The sequence below is a fragment of the Acinonyx jubatus genome, chromosome B3 (assembly GCF_027475565.1).
Source record: "Acinonyx jubatus isolate Ajub_Pintada_27869175 chromosome B3, VMU_Ajub_asm_v1.0, whole genome shotgun sequence".
Classification (NCBI taxonomy): domain Eukaryota; kingdom Metazoa; phylum Chordata; class Mammalia; order Carnivora; family Felidae; genus Acinonyx; species Acinonyx jubatus.
This window is the reverse complement of record NC_069386.1, coordinates 140,782,750-140,806,706: the sequence shown is the minus strand read 5'-3', so window position 1 is coordinate 140,806,706 and position 23,957 is coordinate 140,782,750. Positions and strand designations below refer to the sequence as shown.

The 23,957-nt window shown below is 50.4% G+C and overlaps 2 long non-coding RNA genes across 5 annotated transcripts in view; one reads left to right on the top strand and one right to left on the bottom strand.

Annotated features, from left to right (window-relative positions):
- Nucleotides 1–19,112, top strand: part of LOC113601458 (uncharacterized) — an 84,614-nt gene extending 65,502 nt beyond the window's left edge. For all 3 annotated transcript variants that reach the window (XR_008299707.1, XR_008299708.1, XR_003422751.2), the window contains 2 exons: nucleotides 17,847–18,482; nucleotides 18,675–19,112. This is a non-coding gene — a long non-coding RNA (uncharacterized LOC113601458). The remainder of the gene's footprint in view (nucleotides 1–17,846; nucleotides 18,483–18,674) is intronic.
- Nucleotides 9,757–23,777, bottom strand: LOC128316125 (uncharacterized). 2 transcript variants are annotated; one of them, XR_008299709.1, is made up of 3 exons: nucleotides 23,634–23,777; nucleotides 10,448–10,641; nucleotides 9,757–9,939 (listed from the first exon to the last, which is right to left on the bottom strand). It is a non-coding gene; the product is annotated as an uncharacterized LOC128316125 (long non-coding RNA). The 2 variants fall into 2 exon arrangements; XR_008299710.1 differs by lacking the exon at nucleotides 23,634–23,777 and adding an exon at nucleotides 17,450–18,378.
- Nucleotides 23,778–23,957: the final 180 nt, after the last annotated feature.

The window sequence follows — 23,957 nt, the reverse complement described above, 5'->3', positions numbered from 1 at the left end:
GTCTACACCTGCCCATAGGAATACAAACAAAGCCCAACATACGAAGACATAAAATTCACAGTTCTAGCATCTGCTCAAAATGTACCATGCCAACAAGCAGGAAAACATGGCCCCCAACAGGGGAAAAGTCAAGCAGTGGAGGCAGACCCAGAAGTGACAAAGATGATGATAGTATTAAAGAAGGACATTAAAACGGTCATTATAAACATGGACAATGTGCTTTAGGATGTGAAAGAAAGCATGAGTGTAATGGGACTGAAGAGGAAGATATGTATGTATATATATGTGTGTGTGTATACACACACACACACACACACACATACATACACACACCCAATGAAAGTTCCAGATATGGAAAATACAATCATACAGTATTGGGGATAAAAAAATTCACTGGGTAGAATTAACAGTAGATTTAACATGACAGAGGAGACAAAAAAAAAAAAGAAAAAAAAGAAAAGATCCATATGCTTGAATTTTAGCAACAGAAGCCACCCCAAAGGAAAGACTGAAAGAAAAATAAACAGAGTATCAGTGACCTATGGAAAAGAAGCAGCTGGGTTGGCGTACCTCTAATTAACATTCTAGGAAGAGAAGAGACAGAACAGAAAAACAGTTGCGGTAAGGACCATTAAAAATTATCAGCTTCGATAAAAACTATAAACCCATAGATCCAAGGACCTCCACAAAAGATCCTGGTTTATTCAACCAGGATAAACGCATACACAAACAAAATCCATAATCAAACTGCTGATAACCAGTGTAAAGAAAACATTTTAAGAACAGCTCAAGAGTAAGGACCCTTTACTTATCAAGGAACAAGATAAGGATATTGAAGGCTTCTTATCAGAAATTATGCAAGTTAGAGACAGTGGAAGGGCATCTTTGAAGTTTCGAAAGACAAACAAGCAAGCAAAATCCTGTCCATCCAGAACCGCATCAGCCGAAGAAAATAGATCTCCAAAATGAACATGAAATCTGTACTTTCACAGAAAAACAAAACCTGTGTGAACTTGCTGTAAGCAGACCTGCTGTATAAAAAATATTAAAAGAAGTTCTTCCAGCAGATGGAAGATGGTTCCAGATGCAATGGTAGAAGTGGTAAATGTGTTTTTACATTTCTTTGTGGGCAGTTTAATTACTGACATGTTTGCTGTTAGTCACCAATGGGGCCACCTGAATGGGAGTTTTTGTGGGAAAGTGTGGTATTATAAATTCAACTTCACTAATAGATACAGAGCTGAGCAGTCATTGTGTTTCTTCTTCAGTCAGTTTTTTTTTTTAATTTTTTTAACGTTTATTTATTTTTGGGACAGAGAGAGACAGAGCATGAACGGGGGAGGGGCAGAGAGAGAGGGAGACACAGAATCGGAAGCAGGCTCCAAGCTCTGAGCCATCAGCCCAGAGCCCGACGCGGGGCTCAAACTCACGGACCGCGAGATCGTGACCTGGCTGAAGTCGGACGCTTAACCGACTGCGCCACCCAGGCGCCCCTTCTTCAGTCAGTTTTGATTGTTTGTGTTTTTCAAAAAAAAAAAAAGTGTCCATTTCATCCAGGTTGTAGAATGTTCGGCCTAAACTGGTTCATCGTGTTGTCTTGCTATCCTTTTAATGTCTTTAAAATTTGTAGTAATTTCCCCTCTTTCACTTCTAATATTAGAGATGTGGGGGCGCCTGGGTGGCTCAGTCGGTTAAGCGTCTGACTCTTGATTTTGGCTCAGGTCATGATCTCACGGTTCTCAGGATTGAGCCCTGAGCTGGATTCTGTCCTGACTGTGTAGAACACGCTTGAGATTCTCTCTTCTTCCTCTCTTTCTCTGTCCCTCCCCTGCTTGTGTGCACTTTCTCTCTCTCTCAAAATCAATCAATAAAAAGAAATCTGTACCTTTTCTTTATCAGTCTTGTCAGATGTTTATTAATTGTATTGATCTTTTCAAAGAACTAGCTTTTGGTAACATGGATTTTCTCTACTGTTTTTTTTTTTTATTCCTATTTCACTTATTTCTGCTTTGTACTTTCTTATTTTCTTCTTTCTACTTACTTTGGCTTCAATTTGCATTTTCCCTCTAGCTCAGAGTGGTAATTGATTTAACATCTTTCTTCTTGTCTAATATGAACATTTAAAGTGGGAACATTCCCCTAGTCAGTACTTTAGCTGAGCCTCAGGTATTAGAATGCATTGGGGATATATTTTCACTCAGTCCAAAATATTTTTTTAATTGTCCCCGTGATTTTCCTTTATTATTTTTTTGTATCCTATAGGTTATTTAAAACTGTGGATTATATTTAAAATTCCGACATTTTGGAGATTTTAAAGATCTCTTTCTGTTACCGATTTATAATATAATCTCATTTTGGTCAGAAAACTTATTCTGTATGTTTTCCTCCCCCCGCCCTTTTCTTTTAATTTAATGAGATTTGCTTTATGATCCTGGATACAGCGTATCTTGCTCAATGTTCTGTGTGTGCTTCATGAGACTATGTTCCACGGACCCAGGGTAGAATTAATAGAAATATTAATTAGGTCAAGTTGGTTGATAGTGTTCTTTTTTAAAAATTTTTTAACGTTTCTATTTATTTTTGAGACAGAGAGAAACAGAGCATGAGCAGGGGAGGGGCAGAGAGAGGGGGAGACACAGAATCCGAAGCAGGCTCCAGGCTCTGCGCTGTCAGCACAGGGCCCGACACGGGGCTCGAACCCACAAACCGTGAGATCATGACCCGAGCCCGAAGTCAGACGCTCAACCGACGGAGCCACCCCGGCGCCCCAGTTGATAGTGTTCTTCAAGTTCTTCTCTATCCCTATTAATTTTCTGTATACGCCATCAATACTGACAGAAGACTGTGGAACTCTTCAACAAGTTGTGAATGTGTTTATCTTCCCAATCCTTTCAGGGTTTGCTTCATTTATGTTAAAGTTTTGTTAAGTTTTGAAGAAGGATAACTATATTGGAGGACTTGAGCTGCCGGATTTTAAGATGTTAAGGTAAACAATAGGGATCGAGCGAGCGTAGCTTGAGTGGGAGGAGAGACACCCAGCTCAATAGACCAGAATGGAGAATAGGACCTGGCATACCCAGTCAGTTGAGTTTTTATAAAAGTGCCGCCGTTCAACGGGGAAAGGAACAACTTTTCAACAAATGGTGCTCAAGCAACTGGTATCCACATGGGAAAATGGGAAACTTGACTCTTGTCTCCTGCCTTATGAAAAAAGGTTAACTCCGAGTGGGGCATAGACCTACCCCTAAAACCTGAAGGAATAAAACCTCTAGAAGAAAACGTTGGAAAGATCTTTTTGCCTTGGAGTAGGCAAAGTTTTCTTAGGACGCGTGTGCCCAAACCAGTAACCTGGTATGTCAACTTTACCAAAAGCGTAAACTTGCTCTTTAGAGAATGTTTATCATACACATCTTATAAAACCCTGTACCTAGAATATATGAAGTACTTTATTAAAAATGAGATAATATGGAGGCAAATCCCACTAATATTGGGGAAGCTTATTTGGAAAATTAGAATGGGCTTATTTTATTGTATGTAAGTTATACTTTTAACCCCCAGAGGGGACGCACGTATTTTTTTTTTTCTTGACAGTTCTGCTTCCGTCTAAGATGGGGTCCTGGGGGCTGGATTTACCCACATGCCTGAAGCAGCCATAACACTGCCAAATAAAAACCATCTCTGAGACAGGAGACGTGTAATAACAATCTTCAAGACACTGGGTACTAAGCGACAGAGGGCTTGGTTCCCTGAAAATGGGAAATGACGGAGTGAACCCGAGGCTTGCTCCGGCTTACTTATGCTTTGACAAATCTCTGGGCTGCACAAGGAAGGCGAACCCTGATGGAGCCTGGCTGGCTTGCCCCGTTGAGGCCACGGAGCTGAGAGTCCAGGGGGACCACATGGCTGAGGTTAGAAGTGTGGAAGAGTGGGGAGAAGAGAGCTATACGGAGATGAGTCCAGAGAACCGCAGAAGTACCTTCTGGGCTATTCTGGACAGCACAGTCAACACATACGAGGAATTGCCTGAAGTCGGGGGATGATCCATCCAACAGGCACAGGATCAGAAATGGTGCCTGTTCACTCCTGAGAGCCTGGCCAAACTCATAACTCACAGACATTGGTGGAATTCTCAGGAGGGTCTTGCCACACTAGTGGGGAGTAGACTGAGCGGTGTTCTAGATCCACCTAATAACTCGTAGAAAACCATGCCTGAAAAATCAACTTTTTCCAAGTAACTTACTGTTGTCCTTCAGTTATGCCAAGAAAGCCCCCCCTCCCCAACTATTTATAGAATTACCAGAAATCCAGCACCCCACAAAGTAAAAGTCGCAATGGTTGGTATATAACCACGAATTACCACACATGTAAAGAAGGGGGGATATATGACCCCAAATGAGGAGAATAATCAATCAATGACAGTTGACCTAGAACTAGCACAGAGGCCATATTTAGCAAAGACACTGACGTGGTTAATATAACTATTCTGTATGTTAAAAAGTCAAGTAGAGACATGGAAGATATAAAAATGACCCAAATTAAATGTATAGAGATGGATATTTCACCATGTGAGATGAAAAATATTCTGGGCTCGATGAACAGGAGACTAGACATTGCAGAAGAAAAGATTAGGGAACTTGAAGACACGAAGTCATAACAATAGAAACTATCCCAAAAGAAGTACACAGAGACAAAAGAATTAAAAAAAAAAAAAGAAGAAGAACAGAGCCTCTCAGTAATCTGTGGGAAAACTTCACATGGCCTAATAGAAATGCAACGGGAAACCCTGAAAATGAAGGCGGGGGAGGGGACAGGAAGGCCATACCCAGACATAGTGGCCCCCAAATTTCCAAATTCTGTGACACTACTAACGTATAGATCTAGGAAGCTCAATGAGCCTTAAAGACAAGAAAATATGATGAGAACCGTATCAGAGTACGTCATCATCAAGTTAGTCAAACCAGTAAAGTGTTACACGGAACTGGAGAAGAAAGACACATTATACACAGAAAGACGATGGTCTCAACCCAGCGTTCTCTACCTAGAGAAAATATTTTTCAAACGTGAAGGAGATTCCAGACATACAAAATCCAAAAGAATGTATCGTCAGCAGGAAATGTGCCAGAAAGTCCTTTCAGCAAATGGAAAATGATACCAGATGAAATAGGGGTCCGCACAAGGGGATGAAGAGCGTCAGAAATGTTTACGGGGGTAAACACAGAGGGTATCTTCTCATTATTTCCACCGCTTTGGAAGAGAGCTGGCCGTTTGAACCAAAATTGTCCCAATGCTTTTGGGGGATTGTGACGTGTGTGTAAGTTAAATGTAGGAAGCGGTAGTGTAAAGATTCCGTTGGGAGAAACGGAAGTGCTGTTCTTCTGTGTGAAGTAGCTACCTCTTGAAGGCGATAATACGATATGAGAAAGGTGTATACCACAGGCCCTAAAACAACCATTAAAATAAAAGAGCAAAGACATGTAGCTAATAAGCCAGCGGTGAGGAGAACATGGAATTCCTTGCGTGAATCCCTGTAAAAGATCTAATGTAGAACGATAAATGTAAATACACTTGCTGCCTGGGGCTGTCGTTGCCAGGAGAGAAGACCAGTTGGCTGAAAGCGGGTCTAAGGAAACTTATCAGAGTGATAGAAATATGCTGCACCCAGTTACTTGAGTGTATGCCTTTGTCCAGACTCATTGGGAGACTTGGAAGGAGTCCATTGTATTGTACATGATCGATCCCTTTAATCCCCAGTGTGTCACAGAAAATTCTTGTGTCATCATTGTCGCCATCATCATCATCATCATCATCATCATCATCATCACCATTGCCACCATCACGACCATGGCACTAATCATGGTAACATCTATTCAGTACTCATTACAGGCCAGGAGCAGCGTTAAGTGATTTGTGCGTGTCAGGTCCTTTCCATTGTCATCGCAAAACCACATGAGTCAGGCGCTTTTACTATCGTCTATTTATTGGCGAGGAGACGTGGGTGTACAGAATTTCAAGCCTGGGATTTAATTTCTGGCAGCCCAACTCAAGAGGACAGTCGATTAATATCTGTACCTCCTTGCCTTCCCCTTTCCACATCATGCTTACGTTTCTACAGGAAAGAGGGTCACGGAGCTCAACCGACTATACACATGCAAATTGCCGATTTTGTCATTGTGATTCTCCCCTGTCGGTGCCAGTGACAATGTCCTGGGGGAGCTCATCTGGTTTGTACTTGACTGAGGATGGTCTCTCATCTGAAGCACTGTGATAAATTAAAGAAACGGGGACCGACACAAAGGCCTTCACGGAGCCAATACCACTCAAGTGCAAGCCAGGGGATAGCTGTTGTGGTCAGAGGCTCAGAAGAGAAAAGCAAAAAGCATTCTCTTTGAAATGAGAGGGAGGATCAGTGGTTTCTTTAGTCAGTCAAAAGTACTTAGGGACTGTATATACAATAAAATCTCAGTTAAGTAGAAAAATCTTAAGTACAAACACACACATCAATGCAGGCTTACATGTTCGTAGAAAAAAGGATCAGAGAGAAAGGCACCAATTGATACAGCTGTGATTTTTATGAGTGGGAACGGTGCGTGCTCTCTACTTCCTTGTTCTTTGTACTTATCTGTGTTTTTCATATTTTCTGTGGAAACATATGTTACTGGGATAATCAGATTTTGCAAGGAAAAGAAAAGTGCCTTTCAAATGAAGGAACCAAGCGCTGTGGATACAGAATTCCAGTCCTAGATACGGGGCTTACATGGAACGAAGGCTTTCTGGGCATGTAGACCTGCACAGTGTCTGATCCAGGCTTTCCAAAATCCCTGTTGGACCCCGCCGGGGATCCTGGGGGTCCGGGCGTGTCGTCTTGTTTCCGGCTGCCAGGGCTCGGTGTTCTTCTGAAGGGACTCTTCAGGAGTTGGTGACTAAATATTTAGAGAAATCGCGACTCTCCCTACAAAGCTAACGGGCTAGTGACTCGCGGATTGCACTTTCTAGGCATCATGGGCCCTGGGACGTCTTAGGGTACCTCGCGCTTTTATTTTCTCTGTTCACTTTCCTCTTCAGTTCTGCTAGCTTGGCCTGTTGTTATTAAATGAGAAGATGCTTGTCAGCCATATAATTTCCCCTTTCTTTCCACCAAACGGCCCTTTCTCCTTTGAGAAGCTCGCTAAGTGTATGGAATGGTGTGGAGGGGGGTGTGGCAGACGGAAACCTTTGAATCCCTGCTCTGCCCCCTCTTCTGTCCGTGACCTTGAACCATTATGTAAACTCTCTGTGCCTTGGTTTCTTTTTCATCACTTTTTTCTTTTCTTTTTTTTTAAATATTAAATATAATTTATTGTCAAATTGCAACACCCAGTGCTCATCCCAACAGGTGCCCTCCTCCATGCCCATCCCCCACTTTCCCCTCTCCCCCACTCCCCATCCACCCTCAGTTTGTATTTTAAGAGTCTCTTATGGTTTGCCTCCCTCGCTCTCTGTAACTCCCCCCCACCCCCATGGTCTTCTGTTAAGTTTCTCAGGATCCACCTATGAGTGAAAACATACGGTATCTGTCTTTCTCTGCCTGACTTATTTCACTCAGCATAATACCCTCCAGTTCCATCCACGTTGCTCATTACTTTTTTCTTTATCATCTCTTAAAATACAGAAATCCTACGAAAGACTATATAGACATATATTTAGGTCTAAAGTGTAGTGACCAACCACCCATGACCCCGTAATTTGCATCCACCTGTTTTCCTCCCTGCCTCCCTCAGAGATAACCACCGCCCTAAATCAGTTCCTTATACTCTTACTTTAAAAAAAGAAAAGAAAGAAAGAAAATCTCACTCAGGGGCACCTGGGTGGCTCTGTCAGTTGAGTGTTGGACTCTTGGTTTCGGCTCAGGTCATGAGCTCACGGTTTGTGAGTTCGAACCCTGGGTCGGTGACTCTCCCCGGGTTGGGATTCTCTCTCTCCCTGCCCGCTCCCTGCCTCTCCCTCTCTCTCTCAAAATAAAGAAATACACTTAAAAAAAACCCCTCACTCATGTATTTCTGCCTAACCATATACTGTTTAATTTTATTTGCTTTTGGACTCAATAAAAATGTTATATTGCTACATGTGGCTATAGTTTATTTGTCTCCGTGGCTACATACTGTTCCGTTGTATGGGATGTTTGGGTTAGGTTCTCTCATGGATATACCGAGGGGTGGGGATTGTTGGGCCATTAAATGCATGAACGTTCAACTTCACAAAGAATGCCACATTGTTTTCCAAAGTGTTTGTGTCTATTCACACTCTGTTTATCTGTATACTCCCCAACACTTGGTGTAGCCAGACTTAATTTTTGCCAATAAAGTGTAAAGTAATAGCTTATTGATGACCTTAATTTATATTTTTCTGGTTACTGAGGAAACGAGTCCACATACCTATGTATACACATTCATCCCAATACACATGTATTCTGTAGAATCCCTATTTATGTACTTTATTCATTTTTAAAATTTGATTCCTTCCCTTTTGATTTGGAGTTCCTTATATATTTTGGGTGCTAATCATTTATTTTTTACATATAAAATGGATTAATCTTTTATGTTATGTTTAACACTTTTTTTGTGTGTCGTATACCAAGATAAAAATATATTGTCTTATATTTTCTTCTAACAGTTCTTGCTTTGTTTTCCACATTTAAGACTTTAATTCATTTAGAAGTGATTTTGTTCATGGTTTGAGACAGAGATCTAATTCTTGTTTTCCCCCATATGAGTAGCTGTTAATACCGGAACCATTTGCTAAATGGTCCCTTCTGTCTTCACTGACCTTCTGTGCAACCTCTGCCATACGTTAAAGTGTCACATGTGGGTGGATTTATTTTGAGGCCCTCTGTTCTGTTTTGGTGGCCGTCTTGCCCATCTCCAGAACAGTATCACACTATCTTATCTGCCCTAACTTTATGAAGAAGCCTTCATATTAGGACAAGTTTCTAACTTACCTCTTCTCTAAAAGTGCCTGAAATATTCTTGATATAAATTATAAATATAAATATAAATATAAATATAAATATAAATATTTTATAATCCGTTTTCAATTCCATGAAAAACCCAGTTATAATTAAAAGAATTTTTTTTTTTTAATTTGGGCATTTGAACTGGAGCCCTCCTTTCAGGAGAGATGGACATCTCTGTGATATTGATTGTTCCTATCCATGAACATGTGCTATCTCTCCATTTACTTAGACAGTCTTTGATACATTTTTAATAGAGTTCAATACCTCTAGAGTTCAGTGGAGCTTAAAGCATACAGACTATACCCATTTCCGATTAAATTCATTTCAGGATACCTTTGATTTTGGTTGCCATTATGAAGGGCGTCTGGCTTTTTACTAATGGACTCCCAAGTATTTGCTGATAGTGTAAAAAAGTGTGCAGCCAGCCCCTTGCTAAAGTTATTAGCCCTAGTGATATATATGTAGATTATTTTGAGACTCCATGTAAATAATCGTCTCATTTTCTTTTTTTTTTTAAATTTTTTTTTAACATTTATTTATTTTTGAGACAGAGAGAGACAGAGCATGAACGGGGGAGGGTCAGAGAGAGAGGGAGACACAGAATCCGAAACAGGCTCCAGGCTCTGAGCGGTCAGCACAGAGCCTGATGCGGGGCTTGAACTCATGGACGGGACTGCGAGATCATGACCTGAGCCGAAGTCGGACGCTCAACCGACTGAGCCACCCAGGCGCCCCATCGTCTCATTTTCTTTACTGTAAAAGAGATACAGGGGCGCCTGGGTGGCTCAGTCGGTTGAGCATCTGACTTCGGCTCAGGTCATGATCTCGTGGTCCGTGAGTTCAAGCCCCGCGTCGGGTTCTGTGCTGACAGCTCGGAGCCTGGAGCCTGTTTCCGATTCTGTGTCTCCCTCTCTCTCTCTCTGCCCCTTCCCCACTCATGCTCCGTCTCTCTCTCTGTCAAAAATAAACATTAAAAAATAAAATAGATATAATAGGAATAACAATAAAAGTAATTCACCTTCTTATGACTTATAAAGGATTTATACATACAAAGCGCTTAGAAATCTGAGCTACGTTAAGTGTCATTATAATTATCATTTTAAAGGAATGGCTTTATCGCTTTTATAAACGTTTTACATGCCATTATAAAAACTGAAGCAATACAGAGATGTGCAAACAGAAAGCCAACAAACTGCCCACTGCCCGGAAACAAATAGGGTTAACATTTGGTGAATGTTCTGCCAGACTCCTCTCTAGTGATAAATAAAAACGAAGAATAGAGAGATAGACAAGACGAAATTATTTCTACAAAAGTAGTGTTATATTTTATGGGATTAAAAATACGAAATTGAAGTTTTATTTGAGTTTAAAAACAGAAGAGGAGTAAACGCTGAACTTGGGACTAATCCCCTCACCACAAGAGACATCTTTAAAGACCCGACAGAGGCCAAGGAAAACGACCTTACAAACCATTACGCAGACGAGCCGTTAGGTTTTAAGGTTTTGTAGCCGATCTCTGCTCCCCGCCACGCGAGACGGGCGAGTGGTCGGCACCCCGCTCTGTGATTCCTCCTTTGTCCACCTGCTTTTGTTGTCGGCTTGGGCTCTTCTCGACCAGACAGCAAAGCCAAAGGTGTGCGTGGCACTGACACCTGACGAGGAGAAGGGCAGGGGGAGGCGTCAGTCTCTGCTGCTGACCTAGCAAACCCTCTCCCAGTCCGGAGGAGCCCCGGAGCATGGGCTTCCCTTCCAGGCCATTCTTTCCTTCTTTAAAAAAATTTTTTTAGGGGCGCCTGGGTGGCGCAGTCGGTTAAGCGTCCGACTTCAGCCAGGTCACGATCTCGCGGTCCGTGGGTTCGAGCCCCGCGTCGGGCTCTGGGCGGATGGCTCGGAGCCTGGAGCCTGTGTCTCCCTCTCTCTCGGCCCCTCCCCCGTTCATGCTCTGTCTCTCTCTGTCCCCCCAAAAAAGAAATAAACGTTGAAAAAATCTTTTTAAAGAAAAACAGGTTCTTTAAAAAGTAAAATATTGGGGCGCCTGGGTGGCACAGTCGGTTAAGCGTCCGACTTCAGCCAGGTCACGATCTTGCGGTCCGTGGGTTCGAGCCCCGCGTCGGGCTCTGGGCGGACGGCTCGGAGCCTGGAGCCTGTTTCCGATTCTGTGTCTCCCTCTCTCTCGGCCCCTCCCCCGTTCATGCTCTGTCTCTCTCTGTCCCAAAAATAAATTTAAAAAGTTGAAAAAAAATTTTAAAAAAATAAAAAGTTTTTTAAAATGTTTATTTATTTTTGAGAAAGAGAGAGAGACAGACAGAGAGCAAATCAGGGGAGGGGCAGAGAGAGAGGGGGACACAGAATCCGAAGCAGGCTCCAGGCTCCGAGCTGTCAGCACAGAGCCCGACGCGGGGCTTGAACCCACAAACCGTGAGATCATGACCTGACTTGAAGTCGGACGCTCAACCTACTGAGCCACCCAGGCGCCCCCATTCTTTCATTCTTTTTACCACGTGTGATGGGGCAGCCCAGTCCAGTCTCTCTATTTGTGTGACGTGTTCTATGCGAAAGCGTCATTTTCCCCATCTTACCTGGGGCAACCTTGTCTTTCTCTTTCCTGAGCCGTACTTCGGAGGCTGCATGTTGCGGGCAGTCAGGCTGCCTGTGCTCTGTGGGAGGGAGCAGGTAGCCTCGCTAGGCTGAGGACCGCTGGCCCTGGGGGCCACAGCTGTGACAGCTGAGTGTTCTGTCCCAGAGCCCCGTCAGCCCAGCTGAGGGTGCGTTCTCCCTCCCACGGGCATCAGATTGCTGTTCCCACTCACCACGGGGCCCAGGTAGGGGTGCCAGGGAAAATACAAGATGCCCAGTTACATTTGAATTTCAGATAAACAACCAATAATTGTTTAGGATAAGTATATCCCAAACAGGACATTTTTGGCACTTTTTTTTTTTTAAGAGAAAGGGAGAGAGCGAATGTGAGCGGCGGAGGGGGCAGAGGGAGAGGCAGAGGGAGTCCTAAGCAGGCTCCAGTGCAGAGTCTGATGTGGGGCTGGATCCCACAGCTGCAAGATCGTGCCCTGAGCCAAAATCAAGAGTGGGACGCTTGACCGACGGTGGCACCCAGGCGCCCCAGCACATTTTTACGTGCTAAATCTGGTACCCTCATGCCCTGGAGAATGGGAAGCACTTTTTCCCTCTGCCGAGCTGCCTCTGGAACACGCAGAGGCTTCTAGAGGTTTTCACTTCACTTTCACCAGGCTGCCCATGCGCACCAGCCGTCGCGGGAGCTTTGTGGCAATTCTCAGTATTAATTTCTTTCCTCAGGAAATCCCCCAGGATTATTCCTGCGACTTAGTCATTCCACACCTGGGGGCCTGTACCTTCCTGTCCCCCTTCACCTGTTTTGCCCATCCCCCCCCCATCCTCTCCCCGGCAGCCATCGGTTTGTTCTCTGTTTCCGCTTTGCTTATTCATTTGTCTTGTTTTGTAGACTCCACACGTGAGTGAAATCATGCAGTATTTGTCTGACTTCTTTCCCTCAGCACAGTACCCTCTAGGTCCGTCCATATTGTCACGAATGGCAAGATCTCATCTTTTTTTATGGCTGAGTGATACCCCATTGTAAGGATATGCCGCAGCATTTTTGTCCCTTCATCCATCAGGGGACAGCGGGGCTGCTTCCGTATCCTGGCTGTCGTAAATAATGCCGCAGTAAGCACAGGGGGGCTTATAACTTTTCATATTAGCGTTTTTGTTTTCTTTGGGTAAATACCCAGTTGTGCAACCCCTGGATCCTATGGTTTTTAGATTTTTAATTTTTTAAGGAGCCTCCGTAGTATTTGCCACAGCGGCTGCACCGATTTACCTTCCCACCGACAGTGGAAGTACGCCTTTTACTTGCTTATTTATTGACCGACTACTTAGTGAGCACCAGCCGGGCGGTCTTGGCTGCTAAGGTCATTTTGGTTTCTCCCCCTGGGTTCTTTTTTTTTTTTTTAAATTTTTTTTTCAACGTTTATTTATTTTTGGGACAGAGAGAGACAGAGCATGAACGGGGGAGGGGCAGAGAGAGAGGGAGACACAGAATCGGAAACAGGCTCCAGGCTCTGAGCCATCAGCCCAGAGCCCGACGCGGGGCTCGAACCCACGGACCGCGAGATTGTGACCTGGCTGAAGTCGGACGCTTAACCGACTGCGCCACCCAGGCGCCCCAGTGAGCACCAGCCGGGCGGTCTTGGCTGCTAAGGTCATTTTGGTTTCTCCCCCTGGGTTCTTATCTCCCCGTTAGGCTGACGGTTCCTTCGAGGCAGGAATGGGGGGGGGGCTGGGCTTTTCCCGCCCCCATGCGAAGGGCTCACAGACGTTTGCTGCACGGGTGATTGAAGAATGAGATACGGAGCTGCAGGGGCTGAGGAGAAGGAGGGGTCTCCGGGTATAGTAGGGCCGGGGGGACACAGACATTAGAGCCCTGGTCCCTCCCACCGCCCACGCAGGCTGGGCACACAAAGACAGAGCCACTCACTGATGGAACAGGGCGGCACGAACCACTAACTGAACTCCAGATCTGGCTTAGCCTCTGTTACCTTAGACCAATGGTAGGTAGGTTGAAGGAACCCAGAAACCAACCATCAATGCAAAGATTTAAAGGCAAGAAAAATTAACCAGGCAGCGGGGGCTCAGGGATCAGTGAGACCCCCAATTCAGGGCAGTGTGGCTGAGCTCCTGGGCAGCGGGGACTGTTCCCCATGTGCTTCTGAGGTTGAACAGGGAGGAGAAGGGAGGTCAGCCATCTCTGGAACACCTTAGCCACTTATCTTGGCCACGCCGCCTGTGACCTTGCTGCTGCTGTGACTCAGTGGGTAGAAGTGGCTAGTCCGTTTTCAGGCGTCCGCTTTACCCTTTCGGTTCTGGGTAATCCCAGAATCATTCCCGAATCATAGCTTTCCCCTCCACTTGTAGCGTACTGGAAATACGTTTTCAGAATCCTCTTTTTTGCATACACATAAGATGGCATGATTTTCTCCAAAGGGGTGCTCTGGGAGGAAAGCTTGTGGGCCTTACCCCCTCCTCTGGGCGAGCTCCACCCTGAGGAGTCACGTGGGGATATGCCAGGGTCACACGCGGGTCTAAGTGAGTGGTGTCGAAGGGTTCGGTGCATGTTTGCGACAGGCGTCTACACCAGGTGGACAAGCATCCGGTGAGGACCTCCTGCTCTGGGTGCTGTGCTGAGTCAGGACACAGAGGGGTCATGCGGTGTTGGGAGGCAGAGCCCGTGGAACAGGGCCAGCACACTTTCTCTGTAAGGCCCAGATGGTCGGTAAGTATCTTTGGCTCTGGGGGTCTGTCTTAGCCAGACTTATGAACAGGAGAATTTGCTCCCAGTTGCGGAGGCTAGAAATCTGAGGTCAAGATCCTGGCAGATTTGATGTCTGATGAGAGCCCACTTTCTGGTTCATCGATGGCCATCTTTTCGCTGTGCCCTCACCTGGCAGCAGGGGTAAAGGAACCTTCTGGGCTTTCTTTTTATAAGGGCAGTAATCCCAATCATGAGGGCTCTGCCCTCATGTCCTAATCGCTTCGCAAGGGCCCACATCCAAATACCATCACTCTGGGGGGTGGGTAGGATTTCAGCACACGAATGGTCGGGGGACACAACCCTTCAGACCAAGGCACTGTCACAGTCAACATGCCAACTGTACCAACGCAGTGTGAAAGCCGCCAGAGACAATATGCCAAGAAATGGATGCGGCTGCGTGTCAATAAAACTTTATTTACAAGACCAGGCATCTGGTTGGATTCGGTCCTTGGGCTGTAGCTTGTTAAGTTGTATTTTTTGGAGAAGTTTGATTTGTGAGGTTTTGGTCATTAGGTTAAGTCACCAGGAAGATGTAATTTGCCAACTTGGGATGGACTCTTCACTGACGAACGTGTCTTCTGAAGGGCCACCCGTGTCCATGTCCCATTCATTCCCGCGGCACAAGTCATTTGGCTCAGGGAGACGGGAAAGAGAAATTTAACATCAACAGCGTGTTCTTAAAGAGGCGGCCACAGTGGACTCTGGAGTCCTGCCCGCCTGGTCCTCAGTCCTCGTTCCTGTGCGTATTGCCGCGTGGGGGCTGTCGGCACTTCCCTCTCTGTGCCTGGTCGAGCCCGTGGGCCCCTGTGTCTGCTCCTCACGTCCAGGGTTCCCAGGGAGTCTGTGCCTCTCGGTGCCCAGTACTCTGCCTGGGCGTCTGCCCTGGAACCCAAGAGTTCAGAGCCGCTGCTGGAAGCATCCAGCCACAAGCGGAAAGTAAACTGCCCCATGGAGACCGGCACAGAAACTGACGCTCGTGAGCAACGTCTGAAAAGCCGCCCGGGGTATATACGGTGCCCGGGGCAGAGCATGGCACTGACCCTAGGTGAACACGCGCCCCCGTGCCCCACAGGAGCAGAACGGCCCCTTCCTTCTAATGGTGATGATGTTCAGCGTTCAGTTTCCAAAGCACCGTGGCAGCCACCGCCCTCGGTGGCCCATCGGTATTCGTTGCCCGTGGTCCAGGAGTGTGTTGGGGGAGCAAGAGATGGTGGGGGGTGGGGAGGGGGTGGAGGAGGGAGGAGGGGCTGGACAGGGGGCGTCCTCGGAGCATTCAAGCGGCTGGCCTCTCTTTCGGCCGGCTCCCGGGACCCTCCTCTCTCCCCTCGCCCCTCCACGCCTGCCTCTGGCCATCACTTTCACTCTGCCTCTTCCCTGCAGGTGCGGGAGCATCCTCCTGCATCCGTCCCTCTGCCGTCAGCTGGCCCCGCGGAGGGGATGGTGCAGACGGTGGCAGGGAGGGCACGCATCGTGGCCACACGAGGCACCCGGGTGGATAAGGAACCACTTGTGCTGCCCACGTGCCGCGCAGGTCGGGATCGTACGAACACTCAGACGCAGGAAAAGCCCAGGCTGGGAGCGCCCGGAAGGGTCTTCAACGCCAAGATTTATATCTACATTTGAGAGAGTTTTAGCCGGATTCACGGAGGGTCAGGTGCCAGCTGTTTTCAGTTATCGACACGGTAACGTCCATACGTGAGCCGGTGATGACCAAACAGTTGAGGAAGGAACGAGAAGGAAAAGCCAGCGCCCCCAGCACCCGCCGGCTCAGCTCAGCTGCCTCCTGTTTCTGGGTCTTCGCCTGAGTTGCCCCTGAGCTCCAGAGGCAATACACCGATTTCAGGGGTTGCTCTGCTCTGCTGACTCGTCTGCTGACGCCCGCCTGCTCCCATCTTTGCTCATTATTGTTTTTGTTGCTTTTAAAACTTTAGGCAGGTTTATGCGATTTCTACCCAGTTTATAATACATCATGAACTGGATTATGTGGGCACTGTCGTATTTGTGTGTATGCTGAAAATTATACATTCCATCCTTTCTTAACTATTTCTCCTTTTTAAGTTTATGCATTTATTTTGAGACGGGGTGGGGGGGGGGCACAGAGAGAGAGAATCCCAAGCAGGCTCCACACTGTCAACACAGAGCCCGACGTGGGGCTCGAATCCACTCACCGGGAGATCACGACCCGAGCCGAAACCAAGAGTCGGATGCCCAACCGACCGAGCCCCCCCAGGCGCCCCATTGTAACTATTTCTAAATGCCTGGTTTAGTGGTCGTGAGTAACAACAGCACTGCCGTCCGTCCCCAGGACGTGTCCACCTTCCCAAACTGAGACCTTGCGTCCACGTGGGACACTAACTGCCCATCCCCCTCTCGTTTTTGGGTGACCCGCTTTTTGGGTGACCTGGTGAACGGGTTGGAGTGACCCACGCGGGGACTGTTTTCTCCAAACTCCGAGGAAGCGCACACGGTGTTGTAGGAGGTCAGGTGTGCCAGCTTCCTCTCCCCCTTGGAAGGGTGTCTCAGCACGCCCGCGCCGCTGGGCCCCGGGGTGGCACTGCCCGTGAACGTGTTTTCAGAAAATCGTTTCGTTGTGGTAAAATACCCGTGACATAAAATTCGCCATCCTAACCGTTTTTCAGTGCACGGTTCTGGGGCTCAAAGCACGTTCCCGCTTTTGTGCGGCCGTCAGCACCACCCACCTCCAGAACTTTCCATCTCCCCACACTGAAACTGTCCCCATCCACCCCTGCCCACCCCCCCACCCCCCGCCCCAGCCCCTGGAGGCCTCTGTCCCTGTCTCTCCGAGTCTGACTCCTCCAGGAAACTCTTACATAGGGGATCATACGGGATCTGCTCTTTTTTCTTCTTTTAATGTTTTTATTTATTTTTGAGACAGAGAGAGACAGGGCATGAGCAGGGGAGGGGCAGAGAGAGAGGGAGACGCAGAATCTGAAGCAGGCTCCAGGCTCCGAGCTGTCAGCACAGAGCCCGATGCGGGGCTCGAACTCATGGAGTGTGAGATCATGACCTGAGCCGAAGTCGGTTGCTCAACCGACTGAGCCACCCAGGTGCCCCCGGGATCTGCTCTTTAATTCACTCCCCGCGCTCCCTGCTACCTGAGACAACTGTGTGTGCCCCGTGTCACCCAGCGACCAGGCCAGCGCTGGGGGTCGTAGGCCGGCCGTTCTGGCTCCAGAATTCCTCTGCACTTCCATTGTCCTTGGCGTGAACAGGGCTGGGACCTAAGAGATAGGTGCCGTTGGGGAAGTCCCCGTCTCACAGAGAGACACGTGGCTTGCAGGGCGTGTCACAGGGGTGGCTCCGTCCCGCGTGTCCCCTGTGGCCTCCGTGAGGAGGGTGCCGTCGGAACAGGCCCCCAGGTCCCGGCCTTCCCTCCCGGCGGCTTCAGAGGCCAGGGAGGCAGGCAGAGCAACTCGAGGATCTGGTAGCTCAGGCCTGTGTTTGCGGGAAGTCTCCTTGTTTATATGCCACTTTCACCATTTCTCCTGGCAGAGACTTTCGCCAGCCAAGGCCAGAGTCATTCTGGGACAGCTGGCCCCCGAGCCCTGCTGAGGAGCCTGGACGCAGCCCTCTGCTCCGAGGAGCCGTATTCCTGGCCGGACATGAAAGGAAAGATTAAAACAGCCCGTTCTCTGCCGGCTGCTTATCCCAAGCGGGAGCCCAGCGAAATCCATGCCGCGAGCCCTCATCCTTCTCGTCTCGTCCCACCAACCGCCGCATCCTGACGGGGTCTGATGAGACCTGGGGGTCTCGGGGTACACGGAGCCTGTGCCACACCCCGTGGGCCGCTTGTGCCCATTCTGCGGAGGCGGCCGCTGGGGCTGAGGGAGGTGGCCGGTCCTCGAGTGACGGGTGACGAGTGACGGGGGTCGGCCTGCGATGGGATCCGCCCGTTGCAGCGCCCGGGTCCCTTCCTCCTTCCTATTTGTCTTCTGCAGACCGAGGGGCTGGGCCTCGCCTGTACAGGGTGTTCCCTGCAGCTTCGGGATGGTGTTGTGTAATCCTGTGGCTGCGTGTGGTGTGTGGGACGCTGAGCGTGGGGGCCTCTGCGGGGTCAGGCAAGGTTAAGCCGAGGCCCGAGCCCGTGGCGTCGGATGGGAGCGGCCGACAGCACCCCCTCGCCCTGGGGTGAGCAGGAACGGGAAACTCCCGGTCAGGACGCCAGGGCCCGGGGCGATTTATGGAGGGGGGGAGCCTTCGGGGATGCCACCGATACAGCGCTGTGAGACTCCTGCTCCCAGGGCTGCGGGACCTCGGGCTGGCCCTCCTGCCCTCGAGCCAAAACCACACCTATGCTGAGCGCTTTTAATATTTTCCTAGGGACCGTGGGGGCAGATGATTTACGGCCGTCTCCTCCCTTGGTGCCACGGCAGATGCATCCGGAGACGACGTGAGGACACACAGATGGGCGAGAAGAGTCTCCCACGAGGCGGCCCCGTCCCACTCGCCTGAATCAGAGGGTCCGGCCGTGCCCGGCGGGGGCCCCGGGTGGGAGCCGGGCTTCCTTGGCTTTCTGTGACTTTACAAAAGCATCGTGTTGTTAGCGCAGAGCTTTGGCACACCTGGGCCCGGCGTGCGAGGCTGCTCTGGAACAGAAGTGGTTCAAAGGGCAGGGCCGTTTGGCTGGCGCGTGGGCCACCCCAGCGCTCTCCGGCCTCTCTGTGTGAGAGCAGTAACTCTCCAGTGAGACGGAAACGATTCTGAGATAACCGGAGAACACTGGCTTTCCACGCACACAAACAAAGCAGTTCAATTTTTTTTTTTATTAGTTTATTATTTATTTATTTTTAGAGAGAGAGAGAGAGAGAGAGCGAGAGAGCAGGGGAAGGGCGGGGGGGGGGGGGGGACAGAGATAATCCCAAGCAGGCTCCAATCTCAGCACAGCACCCGGCTCGGGGCTCGATCCCAGGACCCAGGGATCATGACCCGAGCTGAAATCAAGAGTCGGACTCTCAACCGACTGAGCCTCCCAGGCGCCCCAACAAGGCAATTTTTGAAGGCAAGGTTGTCCTGGGCCTGGAACCAGCCATGGCAGCACACTCGGCTGGCACACGGAGACCCAGGCTGAGCCTCAGCTAAGAGGGGCCCTCGGGTGTGGTCGTGTCCTGGTGTGGCATGGGGGGGAAAGACACGCCGGGGATCGAGACACATGCACGTTCTAGAAAGGCCGGCAGATACAGACTGTGGACCTCGACCTAACCACCGCGGCCGTGGGCCTGGCTCGGCCAAGGCTGGCGGGGACCCTTGTGGGAGCAAGGGCGGGGGAGGGCCCCTCCACGGAGGTCGGCAAAGCTGCCGGAGAGAAGGGACCCCTGGGGGGTGAGGGATGACGGGACAGTGACAGGGGAGGCGAGGGCGGATGTAAGGGGCAGAAGGAGCTGTATGAACACAGCCTGGAAGCAGAGAGTGGTGCTCGAAGTTAAGAGTCCGGGGTGGCTGAGACACATAGGGTCTGGGTCAAGGACTGGTCGGGGGGACAGCTGCCAGGTTACCGACAGCTTCTGAAGCCACCCGGATGACCACATCCTCAGGGCAACGGAGGAGCCGTGGCGTCTAAGAAGAGGAAGGGCTACGATCCACTCAGCAGATGCTCCCACGTGGTCCATACTGACCACGCGCTGCGCTCTGACCCCGGCTCAGGCACCGTGCTAGGGGATGCCGAGAAAGCATTCGAGAAGGACCGCTCGGCACTGGTGTGCGGGGTCTCTTGGGGGATTGGAAGACCAGAGGCTTTGCGGCCCTCCTGATGGGAGAGTGGGGGGTGGAAGGAAGGATCCCCCTGGGTGGTGGAAAGGGCGAGGTGGCCTGGGAATTACAGGAGCAGAGGGAGCTGGCCTGGCGGCCACGTGGATGGGGCTGTGATGGGTGGGATGAGGTGGGGAGGGAGGGCGGATGTAGAGGCTGCTACTCTTGGACTTAGGTGGTCATCACCGAGCCGGCCGCGGTGCTCGTGGGCTGTGGGAGGGACGGTGCTCTGGAGACCTCAGTGGTTTCAGCTCCTCCCGGGCGCACAGTGCTTTTAGCCTCAGAAGGGGTACGACAAACACAGGCAAGCAGAACAAATTCTACACTTTTGTGAGTCCTCTCTACGCGTGTGAGCACACTGCTGTTGGGGCAGGGACAGGAGACTCTCAGGGCCCCTGGGAGGGGGTGGGGTGCCCTACTGGTGAGAATGGACTTTGTGAGCCCGAAGATCAGATCCCTGCTTAAAAATGTGTTTCGAACGCTCAGGAGATTTGGAAGAGATTCACCAATGGGAGGGCTAGCTGAGGTCGATGTGGGAGGACTTCCTGGGGAGCACAGGGCCAAAGAGACTTGGAGACCCAAGAAGACTTAGTGCGGAGCCAGCACAGAGACCGAGGGCGCCACGGGCCCGCCATCGGGCCAGCACGTGGATTCAAATACACGGGAGAGCTCAGGAGCCGGGAGTGTCACCTCCGTGTCCCTGTGACAGAAGTTCGTGGCCCCAGGGTGGAATTTTGCGGTGCCATGGGAATACTTGGAAGGGCAGATGGGCGGGAAGGAACAGTACAGAATGCTGCATTGACCTGGCTGGAGATGAGCTCACGTCGTGCCAAAGTCTGGTCATTTGCGGTGGTTGACAGCCTCGGGGCTGGCAGAGTGTGGGGACTCAAGTTCCTCAGTGTCTCCCAGGGGCTCGGGAGGGCAGCAGAAGTGTCCACAGACCACCCACCGTGTGTGTAAAGGACTGGAAAGTCGGACGACGGCCAGTCCGGCACCCCATTTTATAGACAAGGAGAACGAGCCACTGTGACGAGAGTCACAGCTTCGTTTCATGCTCTTCGCAAACTGGCATCTGCCGTGCAAGGTTTCTAGGAACGTCCTCTTTCCAGAGGGATGTGGGAACTCAGGTCTGGGTCGCTCAGGGTTTGTCAGAGACTTCTGGGCCCCCTCGGTAGATGGCAGTGGGGCAGCCTTACCTGGTTAGGTGTCTCGTCAGCATCTTCCTTACCGACTACCGTTAGAAGCTCTATCTCCAATTCCCACAACATGAAGCTTCCATTAGCCAGGTGGCCGTCGGGCTGGCTTTGGCAGTAGGATTCCATTTCTTCTCTGGCCTTTACTTTCATGGTGATAGTGTGTGTGTGCGTGTGCGTGTGCGTGTGTTTCTCCAGTACTGTGAGCTTTTCCAAGGCCGGCCACTTTTGTAACAGGTGAGCCTGAGCTGCTGACCCAAGTGGCCTGGCCCAGGGACCCAGCCCTGCCCCACACCGTTGCTGCCCCTGCGCAGGGCTGCAAACGGCCTGGGCTCCAGAGATCCAGCCACGAGCCATCTCTATTCCCCAGGCCCCCAAGGAACTTCTGACCTTAATCCACCTCCGTGGTAAGATTTGTTAATTACCGCGCTCCAGACCGCTTTGTGCCAAGAAGTTCAAAGCGTCTTCCGGTATTAACCCGTCTGTCCCATTGGCATCCCAGGGAGAGCCGAAGGGGCCGCCGTCCTGCGACTGCCATTCATCCGTAGGCTACCGGGCACGTCAGGAGGGGGCTGGGCCGACCCTAGAGCAGGGCTTGGCCTCAGAGCCCTGCTGAGTCAACGGCAGGCCTGGAAAAGAAGCTGAGTTTCCCAGCCTGGGCCTGGGGCCACGTTGCCAGTTCAGGCTTCCTTCCTTACAAAACGGCCATTGTCCACAGCTCCAAAGGCGCACCCCCCTCCCAGCACGCCGCGTAAGTGGTTGTCACAAGCTAGGTGCCAGCGGCACCAGGGCGGTGTGCGCGGAGCTCGGAAGACGGGCGCTTGGTCATCGGGGGCAGCAAAACACGGCCCTCGCCCTCCGTGAGCATCCGTTCAGAGCCCGCCCTCCCCCACACAAGGGTTTGGCCTCAGAGAGGAGCCGGCCACCTGTGTGGGGAGCACCACAGCTGCGTGCTCCCCAGGGCTACCTACCAGGGCGGGGCTTCTCCCCGGGGGCGCACGGGAGGGGGCCGGGGTCCCAGGCAGCTGGACGAGGAAGAAACAAGATGTTCTTTCTCCTGCCTGTATTGCCTCCGTGCTCCCAAGGTTCCACATTGTTTTTCATGATCAGCCTAATTTTCGTCCAAGAACTTGGTAAAACTGGAGAAGACTCTTAAACCTTTTTTTTTTTTTTTCGTAAACAAGTGCGCTTTTCTGGCCAGATGTTTCTTTTTCCCTGGTTCTTACGGGGCTGTGCCGTTGAGCTGTCCGGCTGAAACTGAATAAATCTTTGTTTTACGTCTTCTTTGGTCCTTTACAACTAAGGACCTCAGGAAGGAGTCAGATCTTTTAATCCTTCTGGTCTTTGCCTTGAATGACCTCGCAAATGCACCATTAGCTAAAAAATCTTAAGAGATATCTTTGTCACTGACCTGAGAGCACATTCCCAAAGCCCAGGACCCTAATACTGGAAGGGGTAAATCGTGCCCGGAATGTAATACCCGGGCATGGCGTGCCCCAGCAGGTGCCATTAAGAAGAGAAAGCATTTCTTTTTCACGAACGGCAGGTCTTGCGTGGTTAGGCGCACTTCAGCAGCGACCAAGACGGCAACGGCCTGTGTCCAGCTGAACCCCCCCCCCCCCATTTAAAGCTGAGCCCTAAGTTGCACGGGCCTCAGAACGGCCCCTCAGGGTCCCACGGCCTGGTGTCACAGGAGTGAGTCTGCTAATGGGGTATAGAATGATGCGGCAGTAGGTGAAAGCTTGAGGTATGGTGAAATGTTTTCACGGTTCCGGGAGAGCAGGCTTATTTCAGCTATTTTTACTTCTAAAAGGACCCTGGCAGGAGGCCAGCCTTGTAAAATCTGTTGTGAGTGAGGCAGCTGCAGCCAACCGCCGAGCACTCCAAGTGTAGGAGAGAGCAGGGAAGGATCTGGGCCTGGGTTTTGGACAGGTTTTCATCTGGGAGGAGGAGAAGCTATTGCTCAATCTTGGAAGTCGGGTTTTAGACCCCAGCGGCACATCAGACCGCAGGGCTGGCCTCGGGCCGGCCGCGGGCGAGATTGCAAAGCGGGGCAGCGCCCCTGGCTCCCCCACGCCCCTCCGCCCGCCGGCCCGCCCCGCCAGCCTAGCCCCCCCCCCCCCCGCCCATGGCAGGAGCACCCCATGCTCTGGGTGTCTCCTTGAAACATTCAGCAGAACTTACCCGACCCTGTTTCCTGCTCTCTGGAAATGCCCCGTGCCTTCTCCTGTCCCCCTTTCCATGTGTGCGGCACCCCTGCCCTCCCTGTCATCCAGCCCTCCCCCTCCACTCCTTCCCGTCCTCCCGCATGGAAGCCGTTGTCAGATCATGTCAGCTGTACCTCCACGGCGTCTCCATCACCCAGACGCTGTCAGCAGCCTCCTACTGGCTGTTGCGTCCCACCTGGGAGCTCTTGGAACATCATGTGTCTGCCCATGCTGCAGACGGCTTTTCCTAAACCCGGCCCTGACCGTGGCACTCCACGCTCGTCAGTGGCTCCCTATTACCACAGACAGGAAGTCTGACAGGAAGTCCAGTCACCTCCCTCATGGCACTTAACTCACCATTCTGGACAAGAAGTCTGCCTCGTACGCCCCGGGCCCAGGCGACACGGGACAGAGGCTCCTCCTGTCCCCAGCCCTGTCTTTGCTCATTCTGTTGCTTC